Source organism: Pseudochaenichthys georgianus, chromosome 21 (genome assembly GCF_902827115.2).
Source record: "Pseudochaenichthys georgianus chromosome 21, fPseGeo1.2, whole genome shotgun sequence".
Taxonomy (NCBI): Eukaryota; Metazoa; Chordata; class Actinopteri; order Perciformes; family Channichthyidae; genus Pseudochaenichthys; species Pseudochaenichthys georgianus.
Genome location: NC_047523.1, coordinates 17635513 through 17653139, shown reverse-complemented (window position 1 = coordinate 17653139; position 17627 = coordinate 17635513).

Genomic DNA, 17627 nt, shown 5'->3' with positions numbered 1-17627 from the left:
CCCCCAAACACAGAGGCGATTCACTGGTGCACTCGGGGTCGAGTTACATGCTTCGAGAATCCTTTCAGTAATTGTTAAGGGTGGGGGAACATTCATTAGTTTGACTATTCACAAACTTTAACTGACAGACCAACCCTGTCTCCTAGAAATTACATGTATATTAATATTTTGAGAGGAAATGTAATTTCTCATTGGCTTAAGTTTAATTGCAAAATGTGTTGTTAAATGTTGGGCTTACAAAACCCACCTGAGAACCTTTGGCACGTGAGAACAGAATACCCATGTGATGGTTTTAGACAGAATATGCACTGGTAAAACAGGGAAAGATTATGTTTTTGTTTAAATGTCAAAACCTGAAAACTGTGCACATTTTTTGCCTACAAAAATAAAGAGTGTGTGATTCTTTTTGTTGTATTTTGTACAAAAAGAGGACACACATGCAGCAGGTTCACTAAACTCAACATGTCAAATCAATGTTCCTGCACGGATCAACTGATGTATTGTGGTAATAACAGCTGTAGTCAGCTCAGACACTGCTTTAGGTTAAATGCCAAACTGGACTTGTTTGGTGCTATTTATACACACAAAAACCTTTCATTGTAGTATTATTTAGAAGATACCTCAAGTTCCTGTTTTCTACAACAATGTTCAAACTGAGAAAAACTGTAATAAATAGTCAAATAATCGTGGTTCTTACTGGAGATACAACAATAGTATTGATTATTTCTAAACTACAAACAAATATATGAACCAATTGCATACCACTTTGAACTGCTCACTTAAACCTTGGACGGTTACCGGTGCTTTTAACTTGTTTGCTTTGCAATCAAAATCCACTTTGTGCTAAAAAAACGTTGAAAACAAAAAGCACTTGTCCACAGTCTTGTAATTATTTCTTCTCTACATTAAAGCCTGAAGTGAGTGGAAGAACAGAAGAATGACACATAAATCCCTCTGCATTCTCATTAGCACATAAAAGGCATCTAATAAAAGGCTGACCTTCACACCATGTTTTTGAGGGAACCTGCACTTTTAAAGTCAAAGTCTTTATGCCAGATAAGCAGTAGTGCATTTTAATCCTCTCTTTGCTGAGTGGGGCATCTGGTTAAATAACTGCCTTTTCACCTCTTCCCTTTGTAGTGGGGATTTCTGTTATGGCTGCGCTTCCTTTCACAGATCCTCAAGACCTCAGATCCACCTATTGTATGGGCACATTGTGTCAAGCTTAAGCTGCCGCTCCAAATAGCCTTCGCAGGAAAAGGCAGCATATTCCTGTCCGTGGCATGAACCAATCCCTATTTCCATTGAGTTGAGATTATACAAGTTTTTTTCAATATTTCTGTTGCGGTCCTGTATTTACAAAAGCTGCTGTTGGTCAGTTATGGTTGAATCTCAAAACCAATTAACATTTTTTTTCTCTGCTATCCTTGTTGAGCTGATGCTCGCTCCAACATTATATCTTCCCATTGCTTGATACTTCCAATTCAATGTTTCCAAGGCAACAAGGCTTCAAGGAAGACGCTGCCGAATTGCCGTTTCAGGCCAATTCAACTCGGGCAATTCAGCCTGGTTAATTACTTATTAAAGATTTAAAAGGGTGCACACTGACATGGCCGAGAGATGTAGAATAGAAGTGGGTGGACTCCCGTAACGAACCTCATTAATCGTACCTTGCACACCACACCTCGATAAGTGCAAGTGAGTGTGTGTGTGAGGCTAACAAGTGAGCGGCCCGACCAAGTAAGGAGACAGAGGCAGAACGTCTTGATACAACCCGGTGTGGGTATTTATTCATCTTTTGTACATGGTTGACCACATCAATATCCCCCAATGACTGTCTCCCACACTATTCTCCCCCAAATGAGCCCAACATGCCACCCTTTATAGCTCCACCCATTGGACCGTACCATCCAAAAGGGGTGGCATGTTGTTAGGAGATTTGGGCTTAAATCTCCTCGCGTTCCTACAAGCTGTTATTTTACATGAAGGGAATCCAGAGCATACACTTAACCGTTTAACAATAATCCACTTTAATGGTAATATACAATGCAATACAATCAAATACATTACCATACACAATCATATCGTATTATGTGTAATGTCAGGAGTTTGGCCTACTCCTGGCTCCTGCCCACAGGCCACCAGACCTCCTGTCCCAGCGACGCGTGAAGAGAGAGACAGAACAGCAAGCTGGATAGGCTTTCATACCAAATGATACAGGAGGGGGTGGAGTTTAAGGACAACTGGTCCAGTCATCTCATACAAACACCTCTGACCCTCACTGTCTCCTATTTCTGCACCGACACACATCCCCCATCACATTCCGAGACCACAGTGGGGTCTCGGTCCAGCTCCCCCACAGCAATAAAACCCTTACCAGCCCTTGGTCTACCGCCATTTTGGTCCTCACATTTATGAAAGGATGAAACAGATAACTCAATATAAAACACACTTCTTAAATATCAGATGCTGCAATCCCTCTTTTGCACTCTCCTAAAAGAGTGCAACTTACACAAGGCACTTGAAACATAACTATTGTCATTCCTCTCCAATATCATCAGAAACTGAGATCCAAAATATTTGAAATCGTGAAGGAACAGAACGTCACTTCCCATGGCAGTGAAGGAACCATGAGGGGGCAGCTGAGTGCTAAGAAGCGGTCTCCTGGTGGTGAATCATCAGCCCGCCTGCCCGCCCCCCCCAAAGGAATAGCCCACAACGACAGCTGATAGGGAGGGGGAGATGCGGCTTTCCCTTCACGGGTGGAACTGATCAGAGAGAAGTAGACTCCTCTGCTGCTCGACAAGTCCCCCAGCCAGCCAGCCAGCCAGCCAGCCAGCCAGCCAGCCAGCCAGCCAGAGGAGAAAGAGACCGAACACAGCGGGGTTTCTGTCTATATCCCTCGCTGACCCAAGGAGGAGTTATCTGCGCCTCCCTTCCAGACCAGTGATTGGCTGCCCAAATTATCATCAACACCCCACATCTTAAGTCCCCAATCCCAGTGGCTCAGCTTCCTTATCACAGGGATCTGAGATGACTATGTCAACTCCACACCTTCCCCCTCTTCCTTTGTCCTCACAAAACCACATGTTAGCAGGCCCAAAACCAGCCCAGTTTTCTACACAAATCATTTTCCCTTTTTAAGCATCTTGATAGTTTACTAACCTGAATACATACAAATATTTCTTTACAATTCCCTCTTTTGCACTCTTAAAAAAGAGAGTGCAATTTACACAAGGCACTTGCAAAAAACTGCATCCTTGTCTGCTGAGTCTCCATACTTTTTATTCTCAGTGTCCACAGTGAAGGGCACTCCGTCCAGGCTCTCGTTGCAGATGACGCAGCGGAAGCAACCGGGGCGGTAAGACTTCCCCAGGGCCTGCCGGCCTGCATGTCCATGATTAGATGTCCACCTGCGTTGCACTTGTCTGCAGACTGCTGGAACCCAGAGTACAGAAAGTCCTCTTCACAGAAAACCCTTCCTGCGTCATAGTAGAACGCCTTCCCTCTCAGCCTTCGACTACAGGCGCTGCAGGTGAAGCAGCTGTCATGGTAGAGGCTGCCCATAGCTTGGCAGGCCTGGCTGGCTCCATACACCGTATGTGCACCTTGTTGCACTTAACCCACACTCCTGTTTCAGCGGAGAGTGGAGTCCCCTGTGCCGTCCTGGCTTGCCGTGTCTTTGTCCCCTCTGATCCGCTGATGGCGGCTTCCGAGTCGATGCTGAATAGATGTCCTCCCGATCTTCCTTCTCCGGTCCGATGATGATGCCTCCCAGTCGACCTCCATGATGAGAGCCCGATCCGTCCTGATGTCGTCTAGGGTCCTCGCAGGTGTTTTCCCCCGCCGCACACTGGCTCCGCACATTGGTACCAGTTGTCCCCCTTTCCTTGTAGGCGGACGGCACGGGATGTCCTCTGGGTCACTCGGTCGGGGCTGGAGAGCCTGGGGTTGACAGTCAGCCTCCTGCGTCTCGGGTCCCTCTTTAGGCGTCCGCAACCTGTGTGGAGAAATCTGATACAAATCCCTCAAGCCTACGCTCCGGGCTCTGGGGCCCTCGGCTGTTTAACCCACCAGTGCGTGGCCACTTGGAGCCTGTTGGTGGGGTGTCTTAAAACAACAGACGTGTGTGCACAGGTTTTCTAAATTAATTGTGCAGCTTCAGAATCTTAATACTTGGACTGTGCCCACTAAATAAGAACCCCAACATCTTTAGGTAAACTAAATAACATATTTCAATAGCTCTGAATTTCTGACAAGCATCTGTATTTATTTTTAAATGAAATCCCTGAGATCCCATTAAAAATCTAAAAATATGATTTGAACTGCTAATGTTTCTGGTAAAGAAACACACTAATCTTATGGATTCAAAAACAACCAAAATCACGATACTAACAAAGTGAATGGCTTCCTGGTGATACTGCTTCTACCCGTCAGTGCTTAGATATTATCCCACTGAAAAAATGAATACAGAATTCCCACCAACTGTCATCAAATGTCTTTCTAAATGTAGATGAAATGTATATCCCCATAATGACCTAAACAATAAAGTCTATGGCTTTTACTTCTTTACCAGACTAGTTACATGATGTTGTCCAAATCACATTGTGTCTCATTACATTACTATGTTTTAGCTTAACTGTAAATATGTTCTTTCTACATTTCAAACCTCAGTTACTTTAATACCTGTTGAAACATTAGTTGACACATTACTCACCGGTCAGCCTCTCCAGTATTTCATTCTGGACTTACATCTCTCTGGTAGCCCCTTGGCCCCTGATTCTCTACCTGTGCTACCTGCTATAACTCAATCAATACTAGAGACATGTCAACATTCACCAAACAGCCTCTTATCCCCAAATATGGAGCAGGTCAATTCTAAAACTGTCAATCAATGGTCAGATTGAACAATGGAGTTGGGCAGCAGGTTCCTTTCAGTCCCTAAATGAAAAATGTACATTGTAAAGTTTACACTCCCCCTTTTGTACACATTCTCTCATGTGTAAACAAAAACCTGTATGGGAAGAAAACCTTCAGGTCATAATGGATTATAAGACAATACCAAACATTTTTCCCAGTAAACACTTGAGAGTGTTTCTCTCCATCATTCAGTCCTAAAAGAAACAGAATTCCAAATTTCCTAGTTTGAGTTTCACATTCTGCAAACAGCCACCTCCTGTGGGAGTGAAACATCATCAACCAGATTAGATACGGTTTCCCCTTTTGTGCAATGTTAGGAAACCTCTCATTTCACACATTATTATCACACAAAAATAATGTGTTAGTCCAAAACATGCTTGATTAGTCATCGTTTCAAATCACGCAGTTGCACTGATCAGGTGCAGACATACACACACTCACACTCACACTGTCAGGTTGTAAAGTCAGGTTTGGTCAGGTTCACCGCAGAGTCAGTCATTGACAGTGCCTTCCCAAGTTACCCTGTCGGTCAGTTGGTCTCAGTCTTTTTGGCCATGTGTTGTGCTCTGCAGAGACTTTGATGTTCCAGCACAGGCCAGCATCCTCCGTCTATACAAATCTGTATATATGGAGCGCCATCATTTATTAATTCACAATTACAACTATAATGTTCAAGATATCTCCAACCCCTCCTTGCTGTTTCCCACATTCCCTGAAAAGTGTCTAGCCAAAAAAATGTCACTTCCTTATTGTACTATTACTATTACTGCAATTCATTTACACCTAATTAGTATTCAAATGACTAATAGATCTATTTCAGAAACATGTGTACATCACTATCTTGTGTCAAAACATTACTAGGATCTGTAAAGCTCTGCTATTTATTCCATAACTCATTCTATCAATTTATCTTCAATTCGGGTGCACTTAAAGAACAATGTTACCCTCTTTCACAGTGCGTGGAACTCTGGGTGTCTGAACATGAAACCAGTACCTCAAATTGAAATACTATATTTTGTTTAGAACCAGCTTTCCCTTCAACATGACCTATATAAATAAATATTTATCTGATCTTATAGAGCTGTTACTAAAACTCTCCCTTTGAACTGATCAATACTGTAACAAATTAAAACACTACCAAATTCACACACGAATAAAAAATCCAGTGCATACTTCCTTCATGCCCCCCCCCTTTTTTTATCAGTGTGTATTAGACTGATTTTCCCCTTCCCTTTAATAGTTCCCCTCTTTTCCGCTATTTTTATTTACCACTTGACTAATTTATGGGCCATACATCTTCTTATCTTCACTTATTTATCAAGTCAATTCAAGTTCTTTACAATACATTAGTAGATACCTTGTGGAGTCTTCACAATAACTAATCCCCTCTAGGATATGAAATCCATTCATCTTCAAGCAGATACTATGTCCTTATTTATGTTTTGTTCACGATAACAATGGTATAACAACCACATGTCATCCATTCTGGTCCACCTAAAAACCAATGTTAAACTCTTTAGCAGTGTGTGGAACCCTGGATGTCCGAACATGCAACCATTCCTCCCTCCTTTATCAAGGATTTAAAAACAGAAGTCATTTCATATTTCCTATGGTAATAACTATGCTACAATGGTGAAATCAATTATTTAGATTGGAATACTATATCTGGCTTGGCACCAGCTCTCCCTTTAACATTATCCATACAGATAAAGATTTGTCTTATAGAGTGGTTCCTAAAACTATCCCACTACTTTATTCACACGTGAATAAAAAATGTCAAAGAATATTTTGTTAACCTGACGAAAAGATTGAAGAGTATGGTTGTACTCTGAACCCCCAGTGTGTTCTCATTTTACCCTAATAGTCTACTGCTATTTTTAATTTAATAAATCTTTCTGTCTTTACGTATTTATGCTTTAAATGTGCGTTTTGTGAATAAGTGTGTTTATGTGTAAACTCACTCATTCCCGTTTTCCTTTTCTCCTCCTCTGGTTTTCTCAAGCCGTGACCCCGGCCTCCTCACTTCTAATTGACCATGCCAACTCCTCTGATTCTGTGTTCTCTTCAGTCCCTCAGCTGTAACTTCATCCGCTGTCAGCCATTGGCCCAGTTACCTCTGCATGCCCCATCTTGCACTGCTTTGCATTTTATCCCCTCCTTTACAGTCTCTCTGCTGTTTTTATGGAGGGCGGATTCTGCTCTCATGTCCCACACTTTGCTCTTGTGCTCAGCTCGGAACTTCATGGTCCCGTCTGAGGGACCGATGAGCGTAGATTTCTGCCCGTCAGCATGCTGTTTGGTTCTGGATGCCACAGGTGGAGATAGTTCTGGCTGCAGTTGTTGTTTCAGCTCTGGTTCTCTGTCTGTTCGATGGAGAAGGAGGAGTCTCCCGTTGGGTTAGGTCTTTTGTCTGCTTGGAGGGTCGGGATCTTAGCCTTTTCTAACTCAGAGGGGGAGTCCAGGTCTCGGGACGCATTACCTATAAAAAATCTAGCACACTGAGGTTAAATAAATCCAACCCTTTCCACTCTGACTCTTTGTAATCATACTATCTGTCTTAATTGTTAAATGCCATCTAAACAACCTAATTGATGTCTACAAATGATATTACAAAAACTCACTCTAAAAAATTTTTCATCCATTGCTACATATGTACCCAACATAACTCTTTCAGGAAAACATTTTCTCCTATACATTGAAAAACGTACATGTTTCCAGCATCACATATTCCACACACTACGAAAGAACATCTACATATTTACTCCAATATTTTAAGCTAGTTTCTATAGCAAGATTATCATGTGTGACATAATAATCAGATGTCTTGTTTGCTAACCAAGAATATTAAACTTTAAAATGTCTTTTGGCCAGTTGAAGTCCTGCTTACTTCATCCTTAAACTCTTCTTTAATTTGAAACCAAAAAAGGTCTTCCTTCTCCACCATGATCCTATCTCTATATCAAAGTCCAGACAAACTGATGATTCATCTTTATAAACCATGAGGAATGACTCATAAAACACTATTCTCCCTTACTTCAGTTCTAAATCAAATTAGCCAGACAGGAAACCCCTTTTAACCACTTGAAATTGTTTATCTAAGTTGTGTTGCAAGCAGGTTAGATCTGTAATGAATTAAAATCAATATTTAAAGACGCAATATAAGTTAAATATATTGTTAAGGTAATTACTGTTTTATTGTGAAGGCATCTCTGGCGAACAGCGGCCTTTGGCTTTTATTTTGAAAGGCCATTCCGGAACAGCCGTGTTCCTAGAAACACGGCAAATTGACAATCGTTCTAATGCATTAACTATAGTCGTGAAAGAGACAAGGAGGGGGAAGGCGTGTGGAAGTAAGCAATGAACTGAAAATACCACCAATCCTGTTCTAACGTGATGGCGCACATTGAAAACCTAAACGGGCATAAGTACCCCTGTCTTTTGTACCATTACATTTACCAACATAAAACAAGGTCTTTACTAATCAACAATGACAACCTACAGACAGCTCATTTCTTTAAATATACGCAATATATTGACTTCGCTTTTATTTATCTGACTTAATTAAACGTGCTTCCCCCCCTTTCAGCCACTAGATGGCAGCAGCAGAGCACAAATGAGCTTCACTCTTCTGAGCGAATGCCTGATTACCACAGACAATCGCTCACACAGATTATTTAGGTAAAAATCACACAGATTTATTCCCCGTACAGTTTGTCCGGCCTGATAACGTGTTACATATGTCGTCACGCAGGACTCTCTGCCTACCTTGCGATCAACGTTATGTTTACGTCAGCCTTTCAAATTAATTTTCACAGACAAGGGAAACGGGAGCCGGTCTCGTCACAATGTAGGTGACGTTAGCGCTCTCTCCCAAGGATTTAACAGAATAGCAGTCCACTGATACTTTCGCTTATTCGATCTCAGACTGCTATTTTACCCCCAGTTATGAACAGCGGATCGATCTTAAATATCGACCATCCAGGTTTCGCCGTCTGGGACTTGCACCCAAAACTCACGAACTGCACCGCTCCTTCGTCACTTCAGGACTAAACTACCTGAAGATCCACGCAAACTGCTCTAATTTCTTGTTACGCAGGACTCTCTATACCGGACGATCAACGTTCACGTGTTATATATAACTTTCCTAACATGGTATAAAATATGCATTGTATACTCCATTCAAACTTCAAAAACACTCTGAAACCTTCCACAGCCCTGTCTACACGGAAACGTCGGGTCACCATTTGTTAAGAGATTTGGGCTTAAATCTCCTCGCGTTCCTACAAGCTGTTATCTTACATGAAGGGAATCCAGAGCATACACTTAACCGTTTAACAATAATCCACTTTAATGGTAATATACAATGCAATACAATCAAATACATTACCATACACAATCATATCGTATTATGTGTAATGTCAGGAGTTTGGCTTACTCCTGGCTCCTGCCCACAGGCCACCAGACCTCCTGTCCCAGCGACGCGTGAAGAGAGAGACAGAACAGCAAGCTGGATAGGCTTTCATACCAAATGATACAGGAGGGGGTGGAGTTTAAGGACAACTGGTCCAGTCATCTCATACAAACACCTCTGACCCTCACTGTCTCCTATTTCTGCAGCCTCTGCACCGACACACATCCCCCATCACATTCCGAGACCACAGTGGGGTCTCGGTCCAGCTCCCCCACAGCAATAAAACCCTTACCAGCCCTTGGTCTACCGCCATTTTGGTCCTCACATTTATGAAAGGATGAAACAGATAACTCAATATAAAACACACTTCTTAAATATCAGATGCTGCAATGTGCAGAGATGGTCAGCTCAGATAAGGACCGTAGTTATTCACAATAAACATTTAGTGGAGAATGACAAACATCCTTTACTTACATTATATTTAATTACTGTATGAAAAGAAAAACCGTTATAAACTACCAAGCCAAATGTACATGATAACAAATCACCCCTGCCTCCAACCTGCTCCTTTAACCCCATCCGGAACGATAAAAAGGATCCGCTGTTTCCCCCGGGCGCTCTCGCTATAACTCCCCTTTCTTTCCAGGTGGAGCCGAGAGCCCGACCAGCGTCTGCCAGACGTCATCACAATTTAATACGGTTGAATCATTTAATACACACTACATCAATAAATAGTATAAAATGTGCAAATAGCCAATGTTTAACTGTACTGTGCAAATCCCGCTAATAAAGTGCAAACTGTTCAATAAAGTGCTGAGTGACATTTGTCCTGTGCAAACCCACATGTGCAAGATTACCCGGCCCGAAGCCATCAGTCCATAGTGACGAAGTTACCTTCGTCACAGTGTGCAACCTATAAATATGCATGGGCTGAACCTTTGACTGCACTACCAATCAAAGCTCTCTCCATGCCATATCTGAGAGATCACAGGAGGTGTCAGTGTATGACAGTTTCTGTGCTGCTGACCTCGTGGTGCCGTGGGGATCCCCCTCAGGCAGGACATCTTCAGCTAGCTCACTCACAGCTAGGGATGGGTATCGTTTGAAATGTATCAATTCCGATTCCGGTTCTGCTTATCGATTCCGGTGTTATGATTCTGTTTAGTTGTATTTTTGTTGTGTGCTTTTGTGTGCTATTTCCTGTCTCACCCCTCTCTTCTCTGTGTTCCTCTGCAGGGCTGGTGTGTGACAGGGAGTTGGCTGGCTCCTCCCAGTAGCAGACGAGGCACACCTGTTTCCACTCACCTCTTTACCTGTAGATATAAAAGCCCGGTCCTCATGCCACTTCCCTGCCAGATAATTCCTCTGTGTTTCGACCCTCCGGTGTGTCTCGCTGCTCTCCTCGTTGTTTGGATTATTGTTTGGATTTTTGCCAGCCAACTTCCTGACTCCACTGCCGTATTTTTTTGTTCTCTGCTTGAATAAAGCTTTTTGTTTATCGACCATCTCTCTCCAGTCTTTTGCTTTGGGGTCCAAAATCCTATAGGCCGTAACAGAATTATCTGGCCAAAGCATGGACCCCGCAGAGACTGAGAGATTGAAGCAAGCTATTTCGACACAGGGAGCTCGTGTGGGGCAGCACGAACAAGCCCTACAAAGTATCATGGAATCCCTCCACAACCTTAATACCGGTTTCACTCAACTCAGCGGCCGCTTAGACCAGTCTTTCACCCAGCTCAACACTCTGACGGCTCCAGCTCCTGCGCCACCGCCTCCAGCTCCTGCGATTCCAGTCATTCATCCCGGCCAACCCCGTGAACCATTCATCCCCACCCCTGTGAGGTATTCAGGTGATTCAGGGACATGCAGTCAGTTTCTTCACCAGTGCTCCATAGTTTTTGATCAGCAGCCTTTAACTTACTCCTCTGACAGAACTAGAGTAGCTTTCATTATGAGTTTGTTATCGGGTAAAGCAGCTGCATGGGCGGTAGACATAGCCAAGAGTAACCCAGCTATCTATAACTCCTTTCCTGTGTTTGAGACCGAGATGTATCGAGTGTTTGACCACCCGCTTCAGGGTAAGGAGGCTGGTAATCGGCTCCTTTCTTTATGCCAGGGTTCTGAGTCAGTCTCCACTTACTCAATTGATTTCCGCATTCTCGCAGCAGAGAGCGGGTGGGATGAGACGGCTCTACAGATAGTTTTTTCCCGTGGATTAAACGAGGAGTTAAAGGACGAGCTAGCTGCTCGAGATGAGACTTCGTCCCTTGAGGAGTTAATTTCTTTGGCCATTCGCTTAGATAATCGCCTCCGTGAGAGGCGTAGGGAGAGAACAGACAGGCAGAGATTCCCTCTCCCCTTTTCCCAACCCAAGTCACCATGTCCGCCTGGACAGTCTGCAACTCCTCACCAACTCCTGGAGCCTTTCTCCTACCGGGTCCCACCCACCGTCTCCTCATCCCTAAGCCCAGAGGAGCCTATGCAGCTGGGGAGAATGAGGCTTTCACCTGCTGAACGGGAACGCCGTTTCCTCCAGAGGCTCTGCATATACTGTGGTCAGGCTGGCCACATTCAAGCCAACTGTTCCGCTCGGCCAAAAGAGCAGGCTCAGCAGCCGGGGGAGGGGCGCTGGTGAGCCATACTTCTGTCTCCCCTTCCCACGCTAATCGTCTCCAGTTAAAGGGTACGGTTTCTAGTTCTCAAGTTTCCCTTCCTCTCCAAGTCTTAGTTGATTCAGGGGCTGATGAAAATTGTATTGACTCTGACCTGGTTTTCCAGTCTAATCTCCCCTCAGAACTCCTTCCCGAGCCCAAGAATTTTTTTTCCCTTGATGGTAGGCTTCTTGCCCGTGTAACTCACCGTACTGCCCCAGTGTCATTGTTACTCTCAGGTAATCATCACGAGACCATTTCCCTGTATCTCATTCCCTCACCCCTTTCTCCGCTGGTGTTAGGTCTCCCCTGGCTTAAACTCCACAACCCACACATAGACTGGGCCACCTTATCCATCGTCAATTGGAGTCTGTTCTGCCACTCTCACTGTTTACACTCTGCCATACCCACCACTGTTACTTCAAAACCTGTTCCCCCCAGACCTGTTGACCTCACGTCAGTTCCCTCTGAGTATCATGACCTCCAGGAGGTTTTCAGCAAGGATCGTGCCCTGTCTCTACCACCTCATCGACCTTATGACTGTGGCATTGACTTGCTCCCCGGTGCTCCCTTGCCTTCGAGCAGACTTTATAATATCTCCAAGCCGGAGAGGGAGGCCATGGAGACTTATATCACTGACTCTGTTGCTACTGGTCTCATTCGCCCTTCTCGCTCTCCATTGGGGGCAGGGTTTTTTTTTGTTGACAAGAAGGATAAGACTCTACGCCCCTGTATTGATTTCAGGGGCTTGAATGACATTACTGTAAAGAATAAGTATCCTCTTCCGCTCATAGACTCAGCTTTTGGTTTCCTCCATCAAGCCACCATCTTCTCTAAGTTGGACCTCCGAAATGCCTACCACCTAGTTAGGATAAGGGAGGGAGACGAGTGGAAGACTGCGTTTAAGACGCCCCTGGGACATTTTGAATATTTAGTTATGCCTTTTGGGTTAACTAACGCCCCTGCTGTGTTTCAGACACTCATTAACGATGTCCTTCGTGATATGCTTAACAGATTTGTCTTTGTGTATCTTGATGATATCCTCATTTTCTCTCGTGACCCCCAAGAACATGTCCAACACATGAGGTTGGTGCTACAGAGACTCCTGGAGAACAGACTTTATGTTAAGGCTGAGAAGTGTGCCTTTCATGTTTCCTCTGTTTCATTCCTGGGTTTTGTGGTGGAGAAGGGACAGGTCAGAGCCGACCCTGCCAAAGTCATGGCAGTGGCCGAATGGCCCACTCCTACAACGAGAAAGCAACTCCAAAGGTTTCTTGGTTTTGCCAACTTTTACCGCAGGTTTATTCGTGACTATAGTCGAGCAGCCGCCCCACTCACCAAGCTCACCTCAGTTAAAGTTCCCTTTGTGTGGTCATCTGAAGCTGAGGCTGCTTTTGCCATGTTGAAGTGTTTGTTTTCCTCTGCTCCTGTGTTATCTCACCCTGATTCTTCAGCCCCTTTCGTGGTCGAAGTGGATGCCTCCGACACTGGTGTAGGGGCAGTCCTCTCCCAGCGCTCAGCCTCCGACCAGAAGTTGCATCCCTGCGCCTTCTTTTCCCGCCGGCTCTCCCCGGCAGAAAGAAACTATGATGTGGGAAATCGGGAGCTTCTGGCAGTAGTCTTAGCCCTGCAGGAATGGAGGCACTGGCTTGAAGGCACAACTCATCCGTTTGTGGTATGGACGGACCACAGAAACTTGGCTTATCTCCGTTCTGCTCGCAGGCTCAACTCTCGCCAGGCTCGGTGGGCACTTTTTCTGGGCCGGTTCAGCTTCACCCTCACCTATCGGCCAGGCTCACGGAACATCAAGGCAGATGCCCTGTCACGTCAGTTCGCTCCTCCGGTTGAGGAGCCATCCGCAGGAACCATTCTTCCATCCTCCTGTGTGGTGGGAGTAGCCAGGTGGGAGGTTGAGAGGGTGGTCCTGGAGGCACAAGAGGACCATCCAGCTCCTGAGGGTTGTCCACCGGGTCGGCTGTTCGTTCCACCGCACGCCAGATCTTCAGTGCTCCAGTTGGGACATGATTCTAAGATAGCTTGCCATCCAGGAGCACTTCGGACTCTAGGCCTCATCCAACAACGCTTCTGGTGGCCCTCCATGTCCTCTGACGCCAAGAAGTATGTCGCCGCCTGCTCCATCTGCACCCGCAGTAAGGCATCCCACCGCGCCCCTGCTGGTCTTCTCCGCCCTCTTCCCATTCCTCATCGGCCTTGGTCTCACATCGCCATGGACTTCGTGACGGGTCTTCCCCCATCGGAAGGAAATACAGTTATCCTGACGATTGTTGACCGCTTTTCCAAGGCCGTACACTTCGTTCCCCTACCTAAGTTACCTTCTGCTCTGGAGACTGCTACACTAATCACCCAGCATGTTTTTAGATTGCATGGCATTCCTCTGGACATTGTTTCTGACAGGGGTCCGCAATTTGCCTCTCGAGTCTGGAAAGCCTTTTGCCAGGCATTGGGGGCGTCAGCCAGTCTGTCATCGGGTTACCACCCGCAGACCAACGGCCAGACTGAGCGTGCGAATCAGGACCTGGAGGCAGCCCTTCGCTGTGTCTCTTCTCACCATCCAGTCTCCTGGGCCTCCCACCTGCCTTGGGTTGAATATGCCCACAACTCCCTGGTTTGCTCCGCCACAGGAATGTCTCCATTCATGGCTTCTGTTGGGTTCCAACCCCCTCTCTTCCCCGACCAGGAGAGGGATGTGGCAGTCCCCTCAGTACAGGGGCATCTTCGGCGGGCCCGCAGAGTCTGGCATGAAGCTCGGGCAGCTCTCGTTTGCACTGCTGCTCGCAACCAGAGGCTTGCAGACCGCCATCGCACTCCAGCCCCAGACTACCAGCCCGGTCAGAAGGTCTGGCTGTCCTCCCGTGATCTGTCTCACCCCTCTCTTCTCTGTGTTCCTCTGCAGGGCTGGTGTGTGACAGGGAGTTGGCTGGCTCCTCCCAGTAGCAGACGAGGCACACCTGTTTCCACTCACCTCTTTACCTGTAGATATAAAAGCCCGGTCCTCATGCCACTTCCCTGCCAGATAATTCCTCTGTGTTTCGACCCTCCGGTGTGTCTCGCTGCTCTCCTCGTTGTTTGGATTATTGTTTGGATTTTTGCCAGCCAACTTCCTGACTCCACTGCCGTATTTTTTTGTTCTCTGCTTGAATAAAGCTTTTTGTTTATCGACCATCTCTCTCCAGTCTTTTGCTTTGGGGTCCAAAATCCTATAGGCCGTAACATCCGGTTCTTATCGATTCCCCGTTTCGATTCCAAAATTGTAAAAGAAAGAGGTCAAACGTTTAGATAACAAAAATATCTTTATTCTTTTAAGCTTTAACTGACATTTTTACAAATAAAAATATACATGCAATACAAATGTATTGCACAATAGCTGTGCTTTATTTTAACTGAGCTATGCCTGTGGCAAGCTATTAACTTGCCACAGGCATTACACTGTGCCTTTTCTTTTTTAATGTAGTGGAGCCTCACTACACACTACAGAGCGTTAACCGCGATCCATCTTTGGTGTTATGAAGTGACTGAGCTCATGAACTGTCTACGGGAGGGCGGGGGGAGCCTTGCTGCGTGGCAACTGTGGACCTCTGTTGCCTGTCAGCGCAACTTACATTTTGCCGTTTAAAAAAATTAAGGGCGGTGCCGGCCGTCAGCGTACCGAGCCGGCCGTTCTGTGATTCTCCAGTGGCCAGTCCGCTCCTGTATTCCACCGGGTCACCGCGGCGCCGACGGACCCGGTGGAATACAGGGTCTACCGCATGTAGGAACCGTTAAGCAGAACCGAAATTGTGTATTTTGTATGGTTATTTTGTATGGGTGCTTGCTTATCTTTCTTACAGTGCAGGCGCTTTTCCGCTTGCTCTTGCCTCTGCTTACTTTTTATGCTGATTTTCCTATTCTTATTCTCTGAAAACTTCGAGCAACAGCTCCTGGACATTAACTTATCACTGGGACAGTTAAGCTTCGTAAATAGACGGAGGGTTTCAGCCATATTTCAACATTTTTACGACGACCTCAGTCTTACAGTAGCGTGGCCTAGCAACAGCTAAAGCCTGTACTACATGCTATTTAGCTTAAGCTAGTTAGCAGCAAAATGCCTCCGTTCTCTACAGATGACTTCCACAAACTTATACAGAAGATGGCTGTGTTGGAAATGAAAATGCAACGGTTGGAAGTTAACGTGGAAGTGAATGGACTGTCGTGGGAATGACACCACTTTACCAGTGTTGCAAAATAATGGAAAAGGGTATGCTAACTCACAGCTAGTTAGCAGCTACAAGGATTCCAAGGAACAGGAGTAAATCATTTCCATGGGATTTGGGAGGACGGATAACAGGCAGAGGACGGATAACAGGCAGAGTCCAGCGCTCTGAAATCTGTGATGCGACCGGCTGGCCTGCATTGTTATCACCCAGGAAGAGCGCCTCTTCAACCCCTATTCATACTAGGAAACAGCCGTGGACAGCTGCTAAAGGGAGAACTACAAACAATCCTCCTAAACCACCAAGTGTGCCAATCCAGAACAGATACGCTCCGCTGACCGAGAACCGGAGATCTCTTTCTGATGACCTGGATAACCTGTCCTCTTCACACAGCAGGGTAAGGACCAATAGCTACTCCACAAGTAAAAGGCTAGAGGGAAAGCTAACAACTGGGCCTGCAACTCTGATTGTGGGCAGGCCCGGACTGGCCATCGGGAGGACCGGGAGGTTTCCCGATGGCCTGGCCTGTTAAGTGGCCTGCTGGCCTGGCGATTTTCCTTTTTTTTTTAATGTATGCCCCCAGACCCCCCTAGAGGATTTGAGGTCCACCCCCACTTAAAATATGTTCACATGGATAGGTTCCCAAATACATTTGCACATTTTTTTAAATAGTAACCCCTGTCCATATGTTTATTATTGGGTAGATTTAAACTATAAAGCTATCACTATGGGCAGCTACGCTGTAAATATTTACAAATAAATCCAGCAGAATGGCAACTGGTAGTGGCCTGGCTGGGTGTATAATTCCCGGCCTGACTTATTGTCCCAGTCCGGCCCTGATTGTGGGTGACTGTGCTGTAAGAGATGTAAAAGGTCTGGGTAGTAAGAACAACACCAAAGTACTCTGTTTTCCCAAGGATGTGGTCTCTGACTTGGCTGAGAAGATCCTGCATATTGGGGCTGAAAATCCAACTGTGAAGAATGTGGTACTGCACATTGGAACAAATGATGTTGTGAAACAACAGTCAGAAATGCTGAAAGAAGACTTTAAATGTTTGTTGGAAACTGTCAGCTCTCTAAATGCAGAGGTGTTCATCAGTGGCCCTCTACCGCCAGTCAGAAGAGGAGTGGAGAGATTCAGCAGATTGTTTGCACTGAACACGTGGAGAATGTCGAAAAGCTGAACGCAGGTGGCGAAAAACAAATCTCCAGGTTCACTTTGAAATCTATAAAGAGAGACTTGGCCTTTATAATTTGGAATTGAAAAACACACGACAATCGTTCTTCTCTGACATCATTACCAAAAACAACGCACGTGCCTTGTTTGCTACCGTCGACAGACTAACTAACCCCCCAGTGTCAGTAGCCTCTGAATTTCTATCCACCAGGGCATGCAATGATTTTGCCTCCTTCTTCACTAACAAAATTCAGAAA